We start from the raw sequence: 19,353 nt of genomic DNA, 5'->3' as shown, positions 1-19,353 counted from the left end.
CACCACTGCTCACCGGGGGGGACAGGCTCTCAGAGCAGCTCTTTCACCACTGCTCACCGGGGGGACAGACTCTCAGAGCAGCTCTTTCACCACTGCTCACCGGGGGGGTGGGTTCTCAGAGCAGCTCTTTCACCACTGCTCACCGGGGGCGACAGGCTCTCAGAGCAGCTCTTTCACTACTGCTCACCAGGGGGGGGACAGGATCTCAGAGCAGCACTTTCACCACTGCTCACAGGGGGGGCAGGCTCTCAGAGCAGCTCTTTCACCATTGCTCACAGGGGGGGCAGGCTCTTAGAGCAGCTCTTTCACCACTGCTCACAGGGGGGGCAGGCTCTCAGAGCAGCTCTTTCACCATTGCTCACAGGGGGGGCAGGCTCTCAGAGCAGCTCTTTCACCATTGCTCACAGGGGGGGCAGGCTCTTAGAGCAGCTCTTTCACCACTGATCACAAGGCAGGGGGAGGGGGACATAAATAGGCTCTCAGAGCAGCTCGTCTTGCACCACTGCTCACCTGGATCCTGTCTGGGGCAGGGGTAGTGGAGGTGGTTTAGGAGGAGGGATGAATGCCCCACATGCTGCTACTGTTCACCAGGTGCGACCTCAGAGGTGGGGGAGGATGTTGGGGGTAGGAGAGGTGGGTTGAATGCCCCACGTCCTGCCACTGCTCACCAGGTCCTATCTGGGGCGGGGGGATGATGTTGGGGTAAGAGGAGGGATGAATGCCTCTCATTCTGCCACTGCTCACCAGGTCCTGCCAGGGGTTGGGGGATGATGTTGGGGTAAGAGGAGGGATGAATGCCTCTCATTCTGCCACTGCTCACCAGGCCCTATCTGGGGCCCTGGACTCCATGCCTGAGGTGGGGGAGGGTGTTGGGGTAGGAGGAGGGATGAATGACTGACATCCTGTTAATGAACACCAGGTCCTGACTGTGACCAGGGGTGGGGGAGGTTGTTTGGGGCTACAAGGAGGGAAGAATGCCCCAAACCGTGCCACTGCCCATCTGGAGCCCTGGAATCCATGCCTTGGGGCATGGGGCGGTCGGAGGAGGAGGAATGGAGTCCCACATAATAACTGATGATGAGGGAGCACTACCATGTGGGCTCCCTCAGGTGACCAATTGAGACCTGGACCCCTCACCGAGTGCAAAATGGGCAAATGACAGATGGAATTCAAAACAATGTCATACATTCACCCCAGGACACAGATCCGAATCCATCATTTATTTGCTCTCCATGACATTCCAGTTTGGACTCAACCATATGCAAATCAGTATTGACCCTGTGCCTCATGGGAACAGTCCAGCCCGAACTGCCAAGCCAGGTCCTCCCTGGACAGTTCTTATAATATGCCCCTGAGTCACCATACCACATCAGTACCTCTGGACATCCATCCAGACTAGCCCATAGTGCCTCACTTGCCCTCCTATCCTTTCCAGAGGTTGCTGCTAATTCTGCGCCCAGGGGCGCTTAAAAGTGACGGGAGCCCCCGCGTCGCGGGACCACGCGCGGGTCGCGTCGGGCCAAGGGCGGGCACGTTTAAGCCCGTTGTTGCCCGTAGGAGACCGAACTGGGCCTACTGTCTAACGCCTACTCTGGGAGGTGTAAGTATTTGATGACCTTATATTCCACCATTGGGGGTAATGGCGAGTCGTCGAGGTATGAAACCAACAACGGCAGGGCATGTAGCCGGGAACTTGGACCAATTCATTTTGCGGGCATCTTCGGTTCTGGAAAAAGAAATAGCTATCACAGAACGCCGTCTTTCTCTGGATCCGGCTTTCTCTAAGAGATCCTCGCGGGGTCCTTTGGCTCAATTCCGTACTCCAGAATTTGTTCCCCACACTGGGGTCAATGCAGGGCAACCAGGAGCGTTAAAACCGTTGAGTGCTAACCTGACAAATTTGGAAGGTGGGAACGACTGTCTAACGAATATTGTGATACTTGAGAAGGCAGTAATTGCTGGGGAAGACTCAAGTACCATTTTGGAGTCTAATACCCACAAAGAAGGAGCCATCCCAAAAGGGAAGCGGACGGGGGCCCCACTACGGGGTAGAAGACCAAAGCAGTCCAAACCCAACATTTCTCAAAGGGCTTCCACCCCAGAGCCAATAGAAAATGAACACCTCCCTTTAAGTGATCCCAGAGTAGATGCTAGTACTACACCCATATTTCCCTTTAATGAAGAATTGCTTTTGGAAAAACTAAGGGGCATATTATCAAGGAGGTTTATCTCCGCTTTTTTGGCTTTAAAAGCCAAGAAAGCGGAGATAAAATTATCTCCCTATTACCAAGCTGTCGCTAACACCAGTTAGCGACAGCTAATAGGAGATAGCGACCATCTTGGGCCCCGCTTTGCATGTCAGTGATATTTATCACTAATGACATGCAAAGTGGGCGTGCCAAGATGTTAGCGACTGGAAACAGTCGCTAACATCGCTATCTCCTATTACCAACTTTTGGAGATATTCGCGCTAAGCGCGAATATCTCCAAAAGCTAACACCTGCCCTGAGCAGTTCTTAGCCATGTTAACCAATGGGAGGTGGATAACATGGCTAAGAGCATTTGCTCGATAATGCATGAATATCGCTGACTTTTCAGCGATATTCAAGCATTGCGGCCGTTTTTTATCGCATTTGCGATAAACCTTGCTAATAGCAAGGTTTATCTGCGATAAAAATCGCCGATGTGCGGCGATAATTTTTGTCTCTAAACAAGTTAGAGACAAAAATTATCTCTATTGGTTGGTAATATGCCCCATAGTGTCCTAATGGCTTCTATGCTTCTGCCCCTAGAAGGAAGACTGTCCTTGATTGAACAAAGGCTAGTGACTATAGAGGAGCTGGTAAAAAAGAGCAAGGCCTATATGGAAAATGTGATGACTAAAACGGTACAACCCATGGTAAGAACTGCAGTAGTCGCTACTAGCCCTACACATCCAATGATCTGTCCCTCAAACCCCGTGGCAAGTCCAATGCAACTACCCAGATTGGTAGGACCTTGTAACTACGACAAAGACACCGCTGACGAACTGCGACGTGCAGAAGTGCTAAAATCGAAATCTCCAGTAAAAAATCTCCTCAAGCCAACTGAAGGATGGCAATCCTAACTTAGACTTGCAACGGACAGATCTTCCGCCAGAAAGTACACCCTATGTCATTGCATTAGTTGGGGTCCCCAAACTGGATACAAACAGAACTGAAACTTATATGGAATTAAAAAACAAAGTAATCCATTGGCTGAATATAACCAGGCCCCTGCCAAGTAATGTACGAAGCCAGATTCTGTTTGCTAGAAGAGTCAGCTGGGTTGGATGTAGACCAAAAGACGTGGATGGGGATTGTATTGTGATTAATTTCAAGGATTGTAGGGCAGTTGATCATGTTTGTAGGGGTTCTCTTAGGAATTCCGATACGACAATTCAATCATTGGGGCTAGGTTATTTTTACCCTCGTCCAACTTTCATCCCTATCCCTTTCTGTCCTGATAATCATGGTGATTGGCAAATTCAATCTGGAACTAGGAATGAAGCAGGAGGACATGGTAGGAGGCGGGGTAATGAGTATCAGTTGGGGTTCCCTGTAAGTAATAGGTTTAGTGGACTGGAACAGGTGGACTGACCATTATCGCTTCCATCTAAACCTGTACACACTATTCAGGAGATGGTGAGGATTGAAAATAAAGGTGGGATCGTTGGATCTAAAGAACTTTTAGTGTCTAGAGAGGAAGGTGAGAATGTTAAAGGAAGTTTCTATCTGGGTGCTAGCGATGCAGATGTTGATTATGATGGCCAAGTGACATTGGCGGATAAATCTATAGTACCCACTGCCACTGGAGGCAGCCCTCAACTATCACCTCCTGCGCGCATGCTAAGTAATCTAAAGGGTAGACCGGAGAGCTAGGTTATACAGTTAACTGAGGGGATTGGGCCTGGGGGGCCAACAGGGGGCCTTAAAGTGTTGTCCTGGAACATCGCTGGGTTGTCGGCAAAACTAGATTCACTGGAGTGGTGTGCTTTTGTCGACCTCCATGGGATCTGTTTATTCCAGGAGACATGGGCTGTTACTCCTATCCATAGAATGGGATATCTATCTTTCCATGAGCCAGGTACTAAGGGCCCAAAAGGTAGACCTTCGTTGAGCCTATGTATCTGGGTAGGAACACATCTAGGATTCACTGCAAAAAGAGTTGTTACTAACTCCCCCGATATAAAATGTATCCTGTTGACCCACAATAACATTCAGAAACTAGCACTTATTAACATCTACTCTCGGTCAACACGGTATGCCGGTACCTCTCAAACCCTGGATTCCCTGACATTGCTTCTGAACTCTCTCCTGGGTGACGTTGTATTCATGATCGGTGGAGATTGTAACTGTCATTATGAGCCTTTAAACGGCGTGCAACCGATCACTACTGAAGAAGGCGAAACCTGGTTCGTCCCAGCCCCAAATATGTATCCAGTAAAGAGCTGGTCCCCACTGGTACTGCAAATGATTTCCCTTACCCACATGTTCTCCTTAAGGGCGTGTAATGGGAGGTTACAGGGTGATAACCAAGGTCAAACAACATACAGAGGACTGGGTCATGCATCAGTTATTGACTACATCTTAGTTAGTATAGAGGTGTGGAAAAAAATCTTAGATTTCTGTGTTACCCAGTGAATGGAAAGTGGCCATAATCCACTAGATATTCTGATGGATTTCTGCATGCCAGAAGCAGAACAAAGTATGGAAAGCTCCCCAAGTAGGGAAATTAGAATTGTAGATGGAGGGAGGTGTATACGTTGGGCGACCATCAAACATTCTGGGGATAATATGGCAAAACGATATGAAAATATAATCCCTTTTCTCGAAAAAGCGAGTAAAGCACAAGCGCAAGGGAACTCCATCCGAAGTGGGGTATGTGTGGACTTAGGTGAACTTCATCAGGATTTAGTGGTATCACTCAAGGCTTTCTTTTATAACACAAAGCCTCTTAAGCACAAATCTTTGGGCGATAGGAGCCCCTGGTATAACAGGGGTTGTAGGAAAGCAAAGTGCGAATTGCTCATGGCTCTCAAACAAGGAAATAGGGCATGCGTTGTAGAAGCAAGGCATGCCTACAAACGAATTATTTTTAACGCAAAATCGGAGTGGGAAGTAGAACGTTGGCAGGCAATTAAGTCTGCCTTTGAAGCGAAGGACCCGCGGACCTTCTGGAACCTTGTCCATACAGGGAAACCAGAGGGCAAGTCTACCATTGATATAAATATCTCTGAGGAAGCATGGCGCCTTTATTTTAGAGACTTGTACTTGTACTCAGACTGAATCCTCCAATGTAGCAGATGAGCAATGTGAAACTGATCTTATTGTACTACCCTTCTTGTGTCTTATGTGGAAGTGACCACTGTTTGTATTTGTATGATTAAAATCAATAAAAAAAATAAAATAAAAAAAAAAGGTCCAGACTGCCCTGTCTAAGCTTCAAATGAACAAAGCACCTGGCTTAGATTAGATACTGGGTGATCTCTTCAGAGATGAACAGGTGGTATGGATACCCACCTTTTATTATTATTCAATGCAATTTTCCGTGCTCTATGATTACCCTGCACGTGGTTGGGGGCGGAGATTATCCCTATTTTTAAAAAGGGATCACCGCTGGAACCTGCTAACTATAGGCCTATTAACCTTATCGATGTATCGCAAAAAATCTATGCAAGGGTCTTTCTTCATCGTTGACAGGACTGGATTAGTGACAATAACATTCTGACTACGCTACGAGCGGGATTTCGGGCCAGAACATCAACAATAGATCAACTATTTAGGCTCCAGATATTGTGCTGGAAGCATATTGTTCTGGAAGGGGATAGTTTGTACTTAACTTTCGTGGACTTAAAATCAGCATTTGATATGGTGGACCGAAACCAACTATGGAGTATATTGCTTGATATGGGGGTTCCGCCATACCTATGCTATCAGCTAAAAAGACTCCACGAAGGGACTTTTGCAAGAGTGAGATATGGCAAGAATGGCCAGCTGACAGCCACGTTCCCGGTCGTGAAGGGGGTGAGGCAGGGCTGTGTACTCGTCCCGACACTCTTTTCCCTCTTCCTGGGAGTTGCGTCACATTGTAAATACCCCGCACCATGGTGCATCTTTTGCGCTGCCACGGTGGCGTAAAAGCAACGCAAGGGGCTTGTAAATATGCCCCCAGGTCTTTAATGCCAGCACCACCAATTGCCCCATCCCGATGATGGAGGGTAGACCCCTCGAAAGGGTGCCGATCTTCGAGTATTTGGGTTTATCTCTGAATGACAAAATGAGGTGGGGTCCACAGAAGACCAGAGCAAATTTAAAACTAACACAGGCTGTGGGGGGTATTTTAAAAGTTGTGTTTTAAATATTTTAAGCCCTCCTCTAGAAATTTACAATGTTCAAGCAAGGTCAGCATCATTATATGGGGCAGAACTTTGGGGGCATACCACATCAAATGACTTAACAATTATTGAAAATAACTTTATTAGGCAAATCTTGAGTCTTCCTAGAAACACTCCTTTAGTGCCATTAAGAATGGATTTAAACATTTGGCCATTGCGGATGTAATTGCCTCCCGCCCATTACTTAACTGGCGGAGGCTATGGAGTACTCCAGAGTTGGCTAACTACCGGGATGAACTAAAGGTGCTTACGGCAACTCTGGGGGCTGGGAGAATTCCTTGGCTATCTTATATAAGACACTTTTTTACCCGGATGGGTATGAACAGCCTATGGTCAAATCCAGAGGAATCTTGTCCAGCTACTCCTAAGAAAACCTTGGCGAATATGATAAAGGAGCATGATCTAATGAAACTGTTTCAGTCTTTAAATACCTCAAGCCTGTCTTATGCCTTTATGGATATTAAGCCATTCTATAAATTTGAAGAGGTGATAGATCTCATTCAACCAACATTGGCCAAGAAATTGTATCTCCAATTTAGGTATGGAACTTTACCTCTCAATGCAATCACAGATAAGTGGGCGAGCAGCTCTACCCGTCCTTGCCCTGGATGCCTAAAGGAAGAGGAAACTGCTATTCATGCTATCCTCTTCTGTGCGGCTAATAAAACAATTGGGAAGAATTGGATTATCCAATTATGTAACAATTTGGGCTTTAGGATTTATCTTGTCTTTTATAGGATTTTAAAGACAGATACTGACCCAGTTTTTGTGACTGCTGTAGCCAAGTTCTTGTTTTTTATGTGACATATTCGTAAGAAGCTGCTTCCTAAAGATTAGAGCACTATAATTATGAAGTTAAGTTTAAGCTGTAGACCTTTTGTTAGTTCTAGAGGAGATGGTCTTGCGCCATTTTCACGAGATGTGTAGACTAAGGGAAATTTAATTGTTTTAAATGCAATATTTAATTTACATTTTTTACTTGTATCTAATTTTAGTAAATCTTTTTCCCATGAGCGTGAATTTTTACAATGAATGATTGCACTGATAATGAGATGAGTGGATATTCCTGCTCATATTGCCATATCTGAAATTGTAAATTGTGTAAATTACATGTGCTTTTATGGTTTAATCGAACCGAAATAAAGTTTTGAATGATGATGGTAACAGGTAAGTTGGCACTCTAGAACACAACACTCTAGTCCCCTCAGGGACCCACGGTAACAGGTCATCACCTCTCATTCTCTCACTCCGGCATGTCCATAATAAACATAAATAAGACACAAGAACAGTTTACAATATCTATTGAAACTATTGTGCACTATTATGAAGCAACCGTGCTGCAACTAGAAAGCATACAAAACTTAGTAGTGTAATTAGCATCACTAATTAACCGTACACAATGAAAAGCCCTATCATGGTTAACGGTGCATCTGCATAAGCCTGGCCTCACAATAATATATCAGTGATCTCTCGAATGATACTACGTGTCATACCTGGCATTTGCCGTTAGCTGGTCTGCATCTCAAATTGTGCAGAGCTGGTGAGCTCGTTCCCGGACCTTTCACCTGATAGAAATTCTTCTCTCTATTTTGAAAATGGCAAGTCTCGGCCTTGGACGAAACGTTCAGACTGACTCCCAGCAGAAGAGCTGGCTAATAAAACATGTGCAACCTTTTTCTAAAATAACAGAAAGGCACAAAAACAAGCGTGTTACCTCGTGACGTGTGCAAAGCAAAAGCAGCCGACAACATGTGTAGTTAGGCTACCATAGGGGGAAATGACAGTGGGCCCAAACGCAACATTTTAAACTTGCCACACATTTCTTGCCACTGTGTCCGTGCTGCCAGGACCGGGGAACGAGACCAAAACGAGACCAGCAGCAGGAGCCGAGTCCCCCCCGCCGCCGCCTTTCTCCACCAGAGCGGCCGCCGAGTGGGGGGACTTCAACCCCCAGGAGCCTTTGCGGGGGCGCTCCCAGTGATGCCGCAACAGGCGCCCGGAGGTGCATAAAACACCATCACCCCCTCCGCGTAGCGGGACGCGAGCGGGACACAGTGCGGGGCTAAGCCCGGGCAAAGGGCGGGCCCTCTGTGGCCCTCAGAGGCCTGAGGAGCCTGGCCTGGGCCATACACCCTGCTCGATTTCCATTAACCCACTGACTATTGGACTATTGGACATCTGAACCGTAAGCTGTTTGCCCCCTATATACATTTATCCTAACTAACTGGGGTGCATTCTGATTTTTCCTGTCACTGTTGTTTATTTTTTAATGACTAAGGGCTGGCAAACATAACATAGTGTTGACCCATGTTGGACCCGGCCTCGTGGCGTGGCCCGTCTCTGTCCCTCAGAACCCTGCGAGCGTAGGCCTGCACCCTGAGCCCCTGCGCAGCGTCCCCGCAAGAATAGCCTGCACCCAGCAGCCTGGTCGCCTCACCCCCGATGAGCCCTCACCCCTGTAAAACCACAACCAGGCCGCATGTCCCCGTCCCGCTCCGGGCTCCGAGCGCCTAACATTGCATGCCCCACAAGGCCCGGACGCCATCTTCCCTTCCCGACATCCCTGTCTCCCTGTGTAGTGTAGCTCCTATTTTCCCAATAGGCTCTGCGCATTGGAATAGTACCTACAGCAGTAAAGGCCTAGGCCAGACGTTAACTAGGTCTACTACTGTCGATACTAGACTTAATTTTTGGGTTTGCCAGCTAAGCTCAGAGTTCGCTAGAAACTTTCTCGAATGTTCAAGGAAGGATTAACTCCCCTGATTAGACAAGAAGGGATTTAGTTTCTGACAACCATAGAACATGACAACTTTGCTCTCCCCTAATCAAGAGTCAATCTCATGAGTCGTGTGAGCACAAGGCAATTATTTTACTCAGTCAGTACGTGCATTCTTAGTCTCATCAGAATGTAGAGAAAAGGAAGAGACGGGCGTGTTCAATAAAAGGTGTTATTTATTGATCAGTCTCTTTTCTCGTACAAGAGAAATGGATCGATATTATTGCGATACTTATAGTTAAGTAAAGTGCATACATTAGAAGCAGTAGTATAAAATAATACTGTAAAAACATTGATATGGTTTCTGAGCCATACGATGTTTAAAATGATTAAAATATATTTACATACACATATACATTTGACTAAACGTACTCAACTGGTGTTTCTAAATACGCCTACCCCGTGTACCTGACCTAAGTCTAATGCGTGGGCGGGAATAGAAAGTTACAGTTTAAGTTAAGTTTGTTTTTGCCAAGTGAATAACTAAAGAATTCTCTGTGAGGGGTTATTCAGTTCTGTACCTGGAAGTTAGGATGAATGAGGAATGGTATCTCTTTCTCTGCTCTCGATATTCCAGGCTGCCTGCGAGGGCTGCCCAGAAGCGCCGGTGCTGGGTCTCTCGGCTTGAGATAGCAGCGCGTCTCTCAGCGCGTCAGGAAGGCGGGGCTGCTGCCTGCGGGGTCTGCTTCTGCTCTCGGCTTCGGCAAGTATGGCTGCTCCGTCTTGTCACCATGCGTGTGTTTGCATAGGGCAAGGTCGGCAATATTTATACCTTAAAGGTGCCGAGATTGACGTAAGGATGGACATAGGTACGTCAATAAAGATGTCATACGACTTGCTCGTTAGCACATTCTTTTGCAAAAGTTCTCTGTGGAATCAAAACAATGGCCGCACGGATTTTCCAGGTTGTCATAGGTTTGATTTGTTATGAGAACGTCGTATGCCTTATCAGGGGCTGGAGGAATGTCGCTTGTCTAATTAGATCTCAAGCGTTATGACCTAATCAGATAACACGTTCCTGTGCCGTAGTGTGACTGCGTCAGATAACGGTATCTGCATCATGGGGGATTTCTTGCCTCATGGGCTGACTGTTAGTTAACTAGCTAGGTAGTTTAACCAGAATAGGGTCAGGAATAGGGGGACTGATTCAGAACCTATAGAAATACACGACACCCACTCCACGCTAACTATGGTCATATCTACTAATCTATGCATAGTATAACATAGTACAACATACTATAGAGTATAGTGTATACCTTACCACCCCAAAATACATAAATGCATTTCGAAATTTTCAAATATACTGAAAAATTGCAGTCTTATATATTGTATGCACTTAAGCTATGAATTAAATGCAAAAGTAAACACGCATTGTAATGCATTATTGCTTTTTGGTATATGAGAAATACACATGAAATGGCTCTTAATATAGCTATACAGAAAGGAAGGTCGAGACCATTTCATCACATAATAAAATATTTGTGAACATACCAGCGGGCAGCTAAAGTCTATATAAAGTATCTAAAATAGAAATCTTAGTTCTCTAGGAATAGTTTCTTACTTTAAGCAGAAGATCAGTGTCCCGGGGAAAAAATATATAGAAAAATATTTTAAGGGGCTTGCTGAAAAAAGTTGCTGTCCGTGAACTGGATTGTAATTGTTCATGTGACTTTATTTTTAAAGTTGAAGGCCGAATTCAGGGAACGCCGTGTGCGAGTTTACTCAAAAGTCTCTATTTCTGTTCCGGAGAGAACATCATATCATTCAGGCTTTCGAAAAAACTGTCAACAGCTTCATGGGAAAGTTCCACTAAGTCGGAAATAGGGGTAACCATGCATTCATGCGCATGATTGTCTCCATTGACATTCTGATTTGCATTGCTGACAGAAGGTCGTACCTGTTCGATGCTGCTTTCATCTTGAACTTCACTACTCTTCAATCGTAGTGGTGAAGATTCCAGGAATGCCGTCATCAGAATTGGCAGCCTTTGAGGGCAGCACAGTGCGTGAACCTTGGTAGGAACCAACAGTGTATCTGCATCCACCGGCGCATCCGATTGTAGCGTCAGACAGGTGTCTAACACGCATTCTTCTCCGCATAGCAGACACCTTAGTACAGGTAAAACACACCTTTGCCACATTGGTCGAAATGATAGAAACCAAGTCATGTTTAGGTCTCTAAGCCGGGAGAGTCCCAGGATTTTTGATATCCGGTCCCGGTATCCAATGGCTAGGATCGTATCTTCCATTGTCGCGAGAGTTTGATCTGTGACATGGGTTGCCATAACGAAAAATAAGGACTAGGAATAGGATTCCTGCAATTAGTCCCAGGATCAGGGGAAGTCCGCCAAAAATCGAATGGACGAAATCTGGAAAAATACCCAGTATGGCTTTGAATGGTGTTAATGCCATCGAAAATACTGTCTTAAATACCTTTGAGACCCCAGTGGTATCAGAAATATTTAAGATTTCGCTCAGGATTTCCGCGAAATGTACGGGGGAATTAGTTGATAATAATGTATGTATCTCTGCAGTCGTCCTTGCGACTTGTAGATCATACGTTTCTTTAGATGACGTGAGCCTTGTAGGCGTCTGAAGAAGCACTGTTTTCATTCTGCTTAAAGTGTCTATTCGAATAGAAGTAATTTTCAAACCGGGCCATGCCCTTGCCTCCCTGTCTGGTAAGGAGCTGGGGAACAAAGAACGTCCACAGCACTTGACCTTCGCCGTCGTGGTGACGAGATAAGGAGTCCCGGGCATAAGACTACAACATCTGCGGTCTACAATAAGAATGTAACTCCCATTATAGAGTCTTTGAAAGAATGGTTCTATTTCAGTTGCAGGTGCGCCTTGCTGGTGACATGAAAGGTTGTATGAATTCCCTTCACAGGCTCTGTGCAAACTAATACCGTTACACAGAAGCGTGCCGCTTAGTGACATAGCACAATTGTTGCCACTAAGAAACACTTTCTGTCCTTTGTTACTGACACATGCATGTGAATAGGGCAGGTTCCAAGTTGTTTTAAGGTACCCCTTTCCCAATTTCTCGTACATGCCAGCCTGTATATATTTTTGGCAGTATTGAAACCTGAAGGTTGAGATTGGAATATTTATGATTCCGTGGATTATCCATTCACTGACAGGTCGTTCTGACATTGTCATTGGTAATCTTTCTAGTTTTTCAATGCTCAAGATTGTATAATCAGCACCCTTCTGCGCCATACCGATTTGTCTATCAGTAAGGTTAAAGATTTGGAATAGTGACGTTGTGTTGATTAAACGCCAAGGCACATAGCCTGAACGCAGATTTTGTAACGTCCAGCCAAGCTGTACAATAGAGCGCAATTGTGACTGACCATGTTGTAATAACAGTAAGTCTTGCGATAATATGTCGATTGCTGAAGACACAATGCTGTCCAATGAAAATATTCTGGAGGACAGAGTCATTAACCCATTGTCCACTACAGAAAGTGATTTTTCCAAATTAATACGATCAATTTCACGTATTCTCTCTGCTGTTTCAATTTGAGTAACCTTCCAGGCCTCATTGTATGCTGCATATACAGAGGCTGCTATGAAACGCTTTTGACGCTGTTTGCGTGGTCCCAGTATGAAATCACGCAAGTCAGCACCATCAGTAAGTAAAGTTAGGTGTTGCTTAATTTCAGGCAGTGTGGAAGTTTGTAGCCATTGAAGGCATAATTTGCCCACACTGTAGGTTATTATTATCCCTGGGTGATGTCTTTGGGGATATCTAGGGTCTGGCCTGGTCATTTTGAAACCCTGTGTTTTATTCAGGAATCTATCTTGACAGTTATTTGTATCTGTGGGCCAGATCAACCATTGTTTCCAATCAGGATGTGTTCTGTTTTGGTTAAGTATATGGTTTATGTCTATTCCTCCATCTGTATCAGAGTTATTGCTAAACATTGTTGGCTTTGGAATAGACAGGTTATTTAAATCTTTCATTTTGGCTAAGCCAAGACAGGTGGTTTGTTGAACAGTGTCATTTAAAAATATCATTTGTTCTGGGATCATGCAGGCTCTAAACAAAGCTTCTATACCCTGTACTTGCCATTCTTTTGTACCCCAAACACTTTTCAAATCAACATTTTTGTCCCAATAATCAAATCCAAATGTATTCATTTTTTCAAAGAATGAATCTGAATATATCAATTTTGTGTTGGTTATCATGGTTTTCATCCCTGTCTTGTTTGACAATTTGTAATAAAATGTTTCAGCATTAGTTATGTTAAAACCTGAAAAATATGAATATTTGTCATAAACGGTTCTAGAGCTCCCTTTTGGAGGTGTAGCACAATGTTCCCATTGATTATAATTTAAAACATTTCTAGGTTGTGCAGATTTATGCAAGAAATGGTTACCATAATGGTTATAGCAATACACACTATCATAATTTGTAGAACCTTGCAAATAATCATGTTTTGTAAATTTAGCAGACATTACTAAGTCAGACATCATATTGTTTATACTTTCAAAGTCCCAATCATCAGCAAATGAGTTTGGTTTTGCAAAGTCACTCAAGGAGATCTTGATTTGGTGTGGATATTTCAGGATCTCGACCGGACCATAAATTTCATAGTCAGTGTTGTCCCAGGCTACCCCACCAGGTATTGGAATTGCTGTGAAGTTGGCTGAAGAAAGTTCTGAAGAAAGTTCTCGTTTCTCGACGTGTGAAGATGTGTGTGGTTTGAGGACCAAGTTGATGTTCTGACTTGCTGTGTCCATTTTAGCATATTTTCCCTCAATGAAGCGTCCCAAGGTAAATACCATGATGAGCCAAAGTATGAGGATAAATGCACCAAAACCCACCCAAAATTCAATCCATGGAGTAACCAGATATGTTTCTTTCAGTTGTTTCAAAAGTTCCTTAGCTTTGTCTTTAAAGGATTTTGATGATGGCTGTGTCTTTTGTTCGCTGAAACCTTCAGAGGAATCATCGAAGTTGATGAAGTAACCAGATGCAGTTCTGTCAATTGTTCCAATTGGTTCAGGATTTTTGTTTCTTGCATTTTCACTTGGAACTTCATTGTAGATTGGTGTGTCTCTGCTAAATGTCTTTATTTGGGTTTTCAGAGGTCTGAGTTCTATTGCATTGTTGCATAGTCCTTGTTGTTCTTCTTTAGGCGTTTCGAATGTGATGAGCCTCTTTGTTAGGACCTCTGTACTGGTAGCAAACCTTGGTGTTCTGCTACTTATTGGGAGTCCACTTGGCCTACTGTTTGTTATCGGCCACATGTTGTGGTTTTACCAGGTCGATGGATACAACTCGGTTCTCCTTTTTTCCAGCAAGTGGCGGTAGTACAACTGATCTTGTCCCGTTGACAGACAAGACAGGAACTGCTTTTCTGTAAGAAGGCCCAAATTCCTTCTTTACCGCGATCTTCTCCCTGACTAGATCCCCGACTTTTGGAATCCAGACAGGTCTTGCTGGGACAGGTGGTGATTCTTCAGTGGTTGTTGGCTGTTGTTTCAACTGTATGTTGCTCAGGTCTTTTCTTGTTTTGTTTAAGTCCTGCAAAATAGCCAAACGGTCTTTGACATCAAAGGTTTTTTCTATTACCACTGAAGTCTGACTATCAAGGTCAGAGATCAACATCCTAGTTCCGAATAATAATTCGTACGGACTGAATCCCTTCAGAGAATTTCTTGGCAAGTTATTTAGACTACGTTGGACACTTATTAGATGTTTGACCCACCCAGCTCCCGAACCTAATGTCCTTTCCATTATAGATTGCTTTCTGCCTTGGTTTTTTCTTTACACCATCCCATACCCTCAGGAAGGAAGTGAGAAGATTCCCGCTGGGCTGTGCTCATTTGGCCATTCTTTCCCCCCCCAGGCTGGATTGCCTGAGTGAAAAAAAAAAAAAAATGGTCGAACGTAGCATGCTCTTAGCGTATATGCCATTTAGACTCGCAAATCTTGTATAACAGTCCGGACGTCAGCCGAGTGCTGTGGATCTACATTATAAGTGGAACTAGCCTGTGTATGTTAATCGCAAGCCATTCTTTTTGTTGGTAATATTATCTGCCTTGATACGACGAGGTATTAAACTGCTTCTCTCCCCACTGCGATCTCTGTTGCAGTTTGGGCAGTTTTTTACAAACATGGTGTAGTGCAGGCTCATGCCTGGCCACCAGTACCGTGATTGTAATTCTTCCAGAGAATCTTTTAATTTAAGGTGTCTGAGACCCTCGCCCATGTGTGCGTCTGCGATTAACAAGTGTCTCCTGTCCATGTTTGGAATCACTCTATCCCCCACTCCAGGGATTCGAGCAAAAGGGACGGAGTTTGCATCGATTATGTATGTATAATTGAGTGGATAGTTGATCGGTAACGCTGAGCAGTCGCCTTTTGATGACGTTTTCACCGCCAGCATTGTTTCACCGTCAATGTATTTTAATGTACGCTTTTTTCGATCTACGGGAGCCGATTTAGTGGCTGCCGCTGCGGCTGTTTCAGCCAATGAATTCCCTACAACGTGAACGCCATCACGTTGATGACTCAGTGAGTGAGTCACGTGAGTCTTTGGTAGTTCTTTTTTCAAAAGAGCTACTTGTTCCCAGAGAAGTCTCTGCTTTATTGGTGCATCTGTGTCATCTTTGTAACCGTTCTGAATCCATGTCTGCAAATCCTTGTTATATGCTTTGACGCAGAAATATGAATCTGACACTATAAGCGTCGGGAATTCGCGATCCGCATTATCTAGCGCCATTTTCAAAGCTATTATTTCAGTTTGTAGTTCTGAATTAGTTTCTACTGAGTGTGATTTTGTTAATAGAGGTTTTAATATACCTCCGCGCCACACTTCTTTTGTGATCTCACATGTGGGATTGTATGCATGTTCTCCCCAAACGGAGGGTTGAGCATGTCCGTCTGTATAGATTACACAGGCGTAATGTCGTAGAGGCAGAATGTCGATTGGCAGAGGATACGTCTTTTCATATTTTAGATTTTTTAATTCTTCTACTTCTTAAAAGACTGTCAACCAGGCAATACTTGATAATTCATATCCTCCGTACTGGATTTTCAGATGGGCAATTCTGGACTTTTTGAAGTTGAATTTGTAACCCTCTGCAGCGAAACCAAGTATTATGGTGTTCACTCTTTTCAAGTGAGTCTCCAAGTCATCATCTGTTAAGTAAATGTCATCGACATAAGATAATGCTTCATCATCATATAGTTGTAGTAATTCTGTTACTCTTGCTGAGAATACCCCCGGGCTGTTCTTGTACCCCTGGGCTAACCGGCAGAATTGTTTTTGAGTGCCATTTACTGAGAAAGCTGTTAAATATCTGCTCTCTGGTGCTATGTTTTGACAAAAGAATCCATTGGAGATGTCCAAGGTTGTTTTGTATTTTTTGCGCACTATGTTATTCATTAGTGCAGCACTGTGTGAGTTTTGCACTGCAAAAGTTTTGCAACATGTGTTAAGGTGTCGGTAATCCAAAACTAGACGGTATGAATTGTCTGGTTTGGAGACCGGAAACAAAGGATTGTTCATTTGTGAGGTGCAAGTTTCAATCACCCCCTGGTATTCTAGCTGATCTAGTATTTCATTTACTTGTTTTTTAGCTTCTTGCTTAATTGGGTACTGCCTTTGTGCAGTTGGTTGTGATTTTAGCTGGATTTTGTGAGGAGGAGAGTCCTCATCCCATCCTACATGATTTTTGTATAAAGCAGGTGCTAAGGCCACTGCCCACTTTCTAGCAAGTGTGTATTTTTTATGAATCGGTATTTGATTCGAGAAGGCAGGCATAATTACTTCTTCGCCATGAGGGCACTCCCTGACAAACTCTGGTGGCCAGTCTTTTTCAGCTAGAAGGATGTCATAGCCCTTGGATAGGTTATCCCAAAATAGTCCCCTTATTTTCCTAGTCTTATCTCCCTCTATACGTAATGTTATCTCGTATATTTTGTGGGGCTTGCTAACTCTGGTATCTGCAGTTTCCACTTGAAGGTATTCATTCGTGTCCACTGTCTCCAGATGATTCATAAGGACTTTGCGAGCTATGCTCACCTCTGCTGCGCTGTCTAGCATTGTCTGAGCCCACTCTCCGTTTTTCAGTTGTGTCCTCAGTATTCTCGGCATTGTTAACTACCTTGATACTGGCTACCTTCTTTTTTGGAAATTGTGATTTCTTTTTCAGTTGAGCAGGTTCCTTGTCTTTGGACTTGGCGTGCTCTTCTGATCGTCCTCTTCTTTCCGATTTCTGCGAGGAATTCTGAAAAGATTGAGAGGGACGTGTATCAATGTCTTGATATCTATCAGGTTTTTTAATATTATCCCTATTTCTAAGGTTATATCTATTCCCAGAGGGTTCACTCTGGGGTGACCTTTGTCTCGGGTTTGGAGATTTCTCTCTTCGCCTAGGAGACCTTCCTCTGGACTGGAATTTCTTTTCTTTAGGATTGGATTGTTTGTTCCCATCCCAGTTCTTTTTTGGTGAATTATTATTATTATTAAAAAACATTTTTTCTGGACTTGTAGTCAGTTGCGGTTTTACTGGTATTCCACCTAGACTATCTCTGCCTAGTTCTTCATAGGATTTTTCTATGATTCTGGCAATTTCAGCTGGTTGGTCTGCTATATCTGTCTCTTTTAACCTCTGGCGGATCGCCACGTTTGCTGCTTCACCCTTTATGTTGGCTAGTAATATAGCCGAGACCTGCTTGAAGTCTTTCAGTAATTTCATACCAAGAGTTAAAGCAGGTTCTGGACCGTATTCATCTTGAATTTGTTTAAGCACATCTGGTATTACCGAAATGGATGGAACACCGTGCGTTTTTGTATAGATGGAAGCAAAGACTGTACCCCAAGTGTCACAGTCCTCAATGTGTGGTGCGATTCCCATTGGGAGACATATAGTCAGAATCCTGTGTTTTTCCAGCGGGGTGGTGTCGGGAAACACCGCCTCTATTTGGGTAATTTTCTGTGCCAACCAGAATGGTATCTGTTCCCGTTTAGCTGGAACTTTACCTAGGCAGGATTGGATGTTCTGTGGTGTAATTTTATTTGTGTTCCCCTGGTGAGGGGTCAGCTGTGGAAGTTTAATCGCTGGCTGAATTGTTGAAGTCCGCATTACATACTGAACTAATTGTCTGTGAATTTTTAGTAGTTGTTTTAGCTGTATTAACAGCTCTGCTGCAGGCATTCTTTCGATGTCTGGATGTGGTGTGTATCCGGCTAAGACCGGCCACGTTGCTCCTGGTCTTCCTAAAGGACCGAGCCTTGTAATGTGATTGTTATGTATTAGGGCGCCATCAAATAAGAGCAAATGCTCTTGGAATTTGAGTGGTACTTCCACCTCCTCGAAAGGAGTGTACGTTTCAGGAGGTTCCTCTACTTTGTAATAGTGGAAGTACTTTGTTACAGCATTTGCTGCTGGAAAATGTATCCATGTATAGTATACCTCTGTCTGCCGATATTCGTGTGCCTCAATTACGAATATGACTGTGCCACCTCTAGGTGTCAGTCCATTTTCTATAAGTTTTAAGGTTGTAGATCTCCTTTTAATGACCGGAATGAGTATTATATCCGCGTCTGCTGCTTGCATGGTAGCATCAGCATCTGCTATTTCAGTAGCTAATCTAATTGCCTCTCTTTCTCCATCACTGTCTCCCATTTTACTGACAGGATGGTATTATTTTTATTTGCAGATCAGGTTTCTTATGGAAACAGAGATTAGATGCACAATATTCTGGAACTGTTTTATCCTTCAACGTTGACTAGACCAAAAACCATACATAGGAGTTCCCTCCTGCGAGGTTTTGGAGGATATAATAACCTTTCACCCACTCCAGACGTCTTTGGAGTATTTGGGAAAAGGGGTCTGAGTGAGAAAGCACGACTGAGTTACTCTAAATGTCTTACGTTAGTTTTATCGCCCTTTCCAAACGCGTTGGGCGCCATGTAGTATAGCTCCTATTTTCCCAATAGGCTCTGCGCATTGGAATAGTACCTACAGCAGTAAAGGCCTAGGCCAGACGTTAACTAGGTCTACTACTGTCGATACTAGACTTAATTTTTGGGTTTGCCAGCTAAGCTCAGAGTTCGCTAGAAACTTTCTCGAATGTTCAAGGAAGGATTAACTCCCCTGATTAGACAAGAAGGGATTTAGTTTCTGACAACCATAGAACA

This window comes from Lissotriton helveticus (genome assembly GCF_964261635.1).
Source record: "Lissotriton helveticus chromosome 1_1 unlocalized genomic scaffold, aLisHel1.1 SUPER_1_unloc_11, whole genome shotgun sequence".
NCBI classification, from domain to species: Eukaryota; Metazoa; Chordata; class Amphibia; order Caudata; family Salamandridae; genus Lissotriton; species Lissotriton helveticus.
This window is presented reverse-complemented; position numbering follows the sequence as displayed.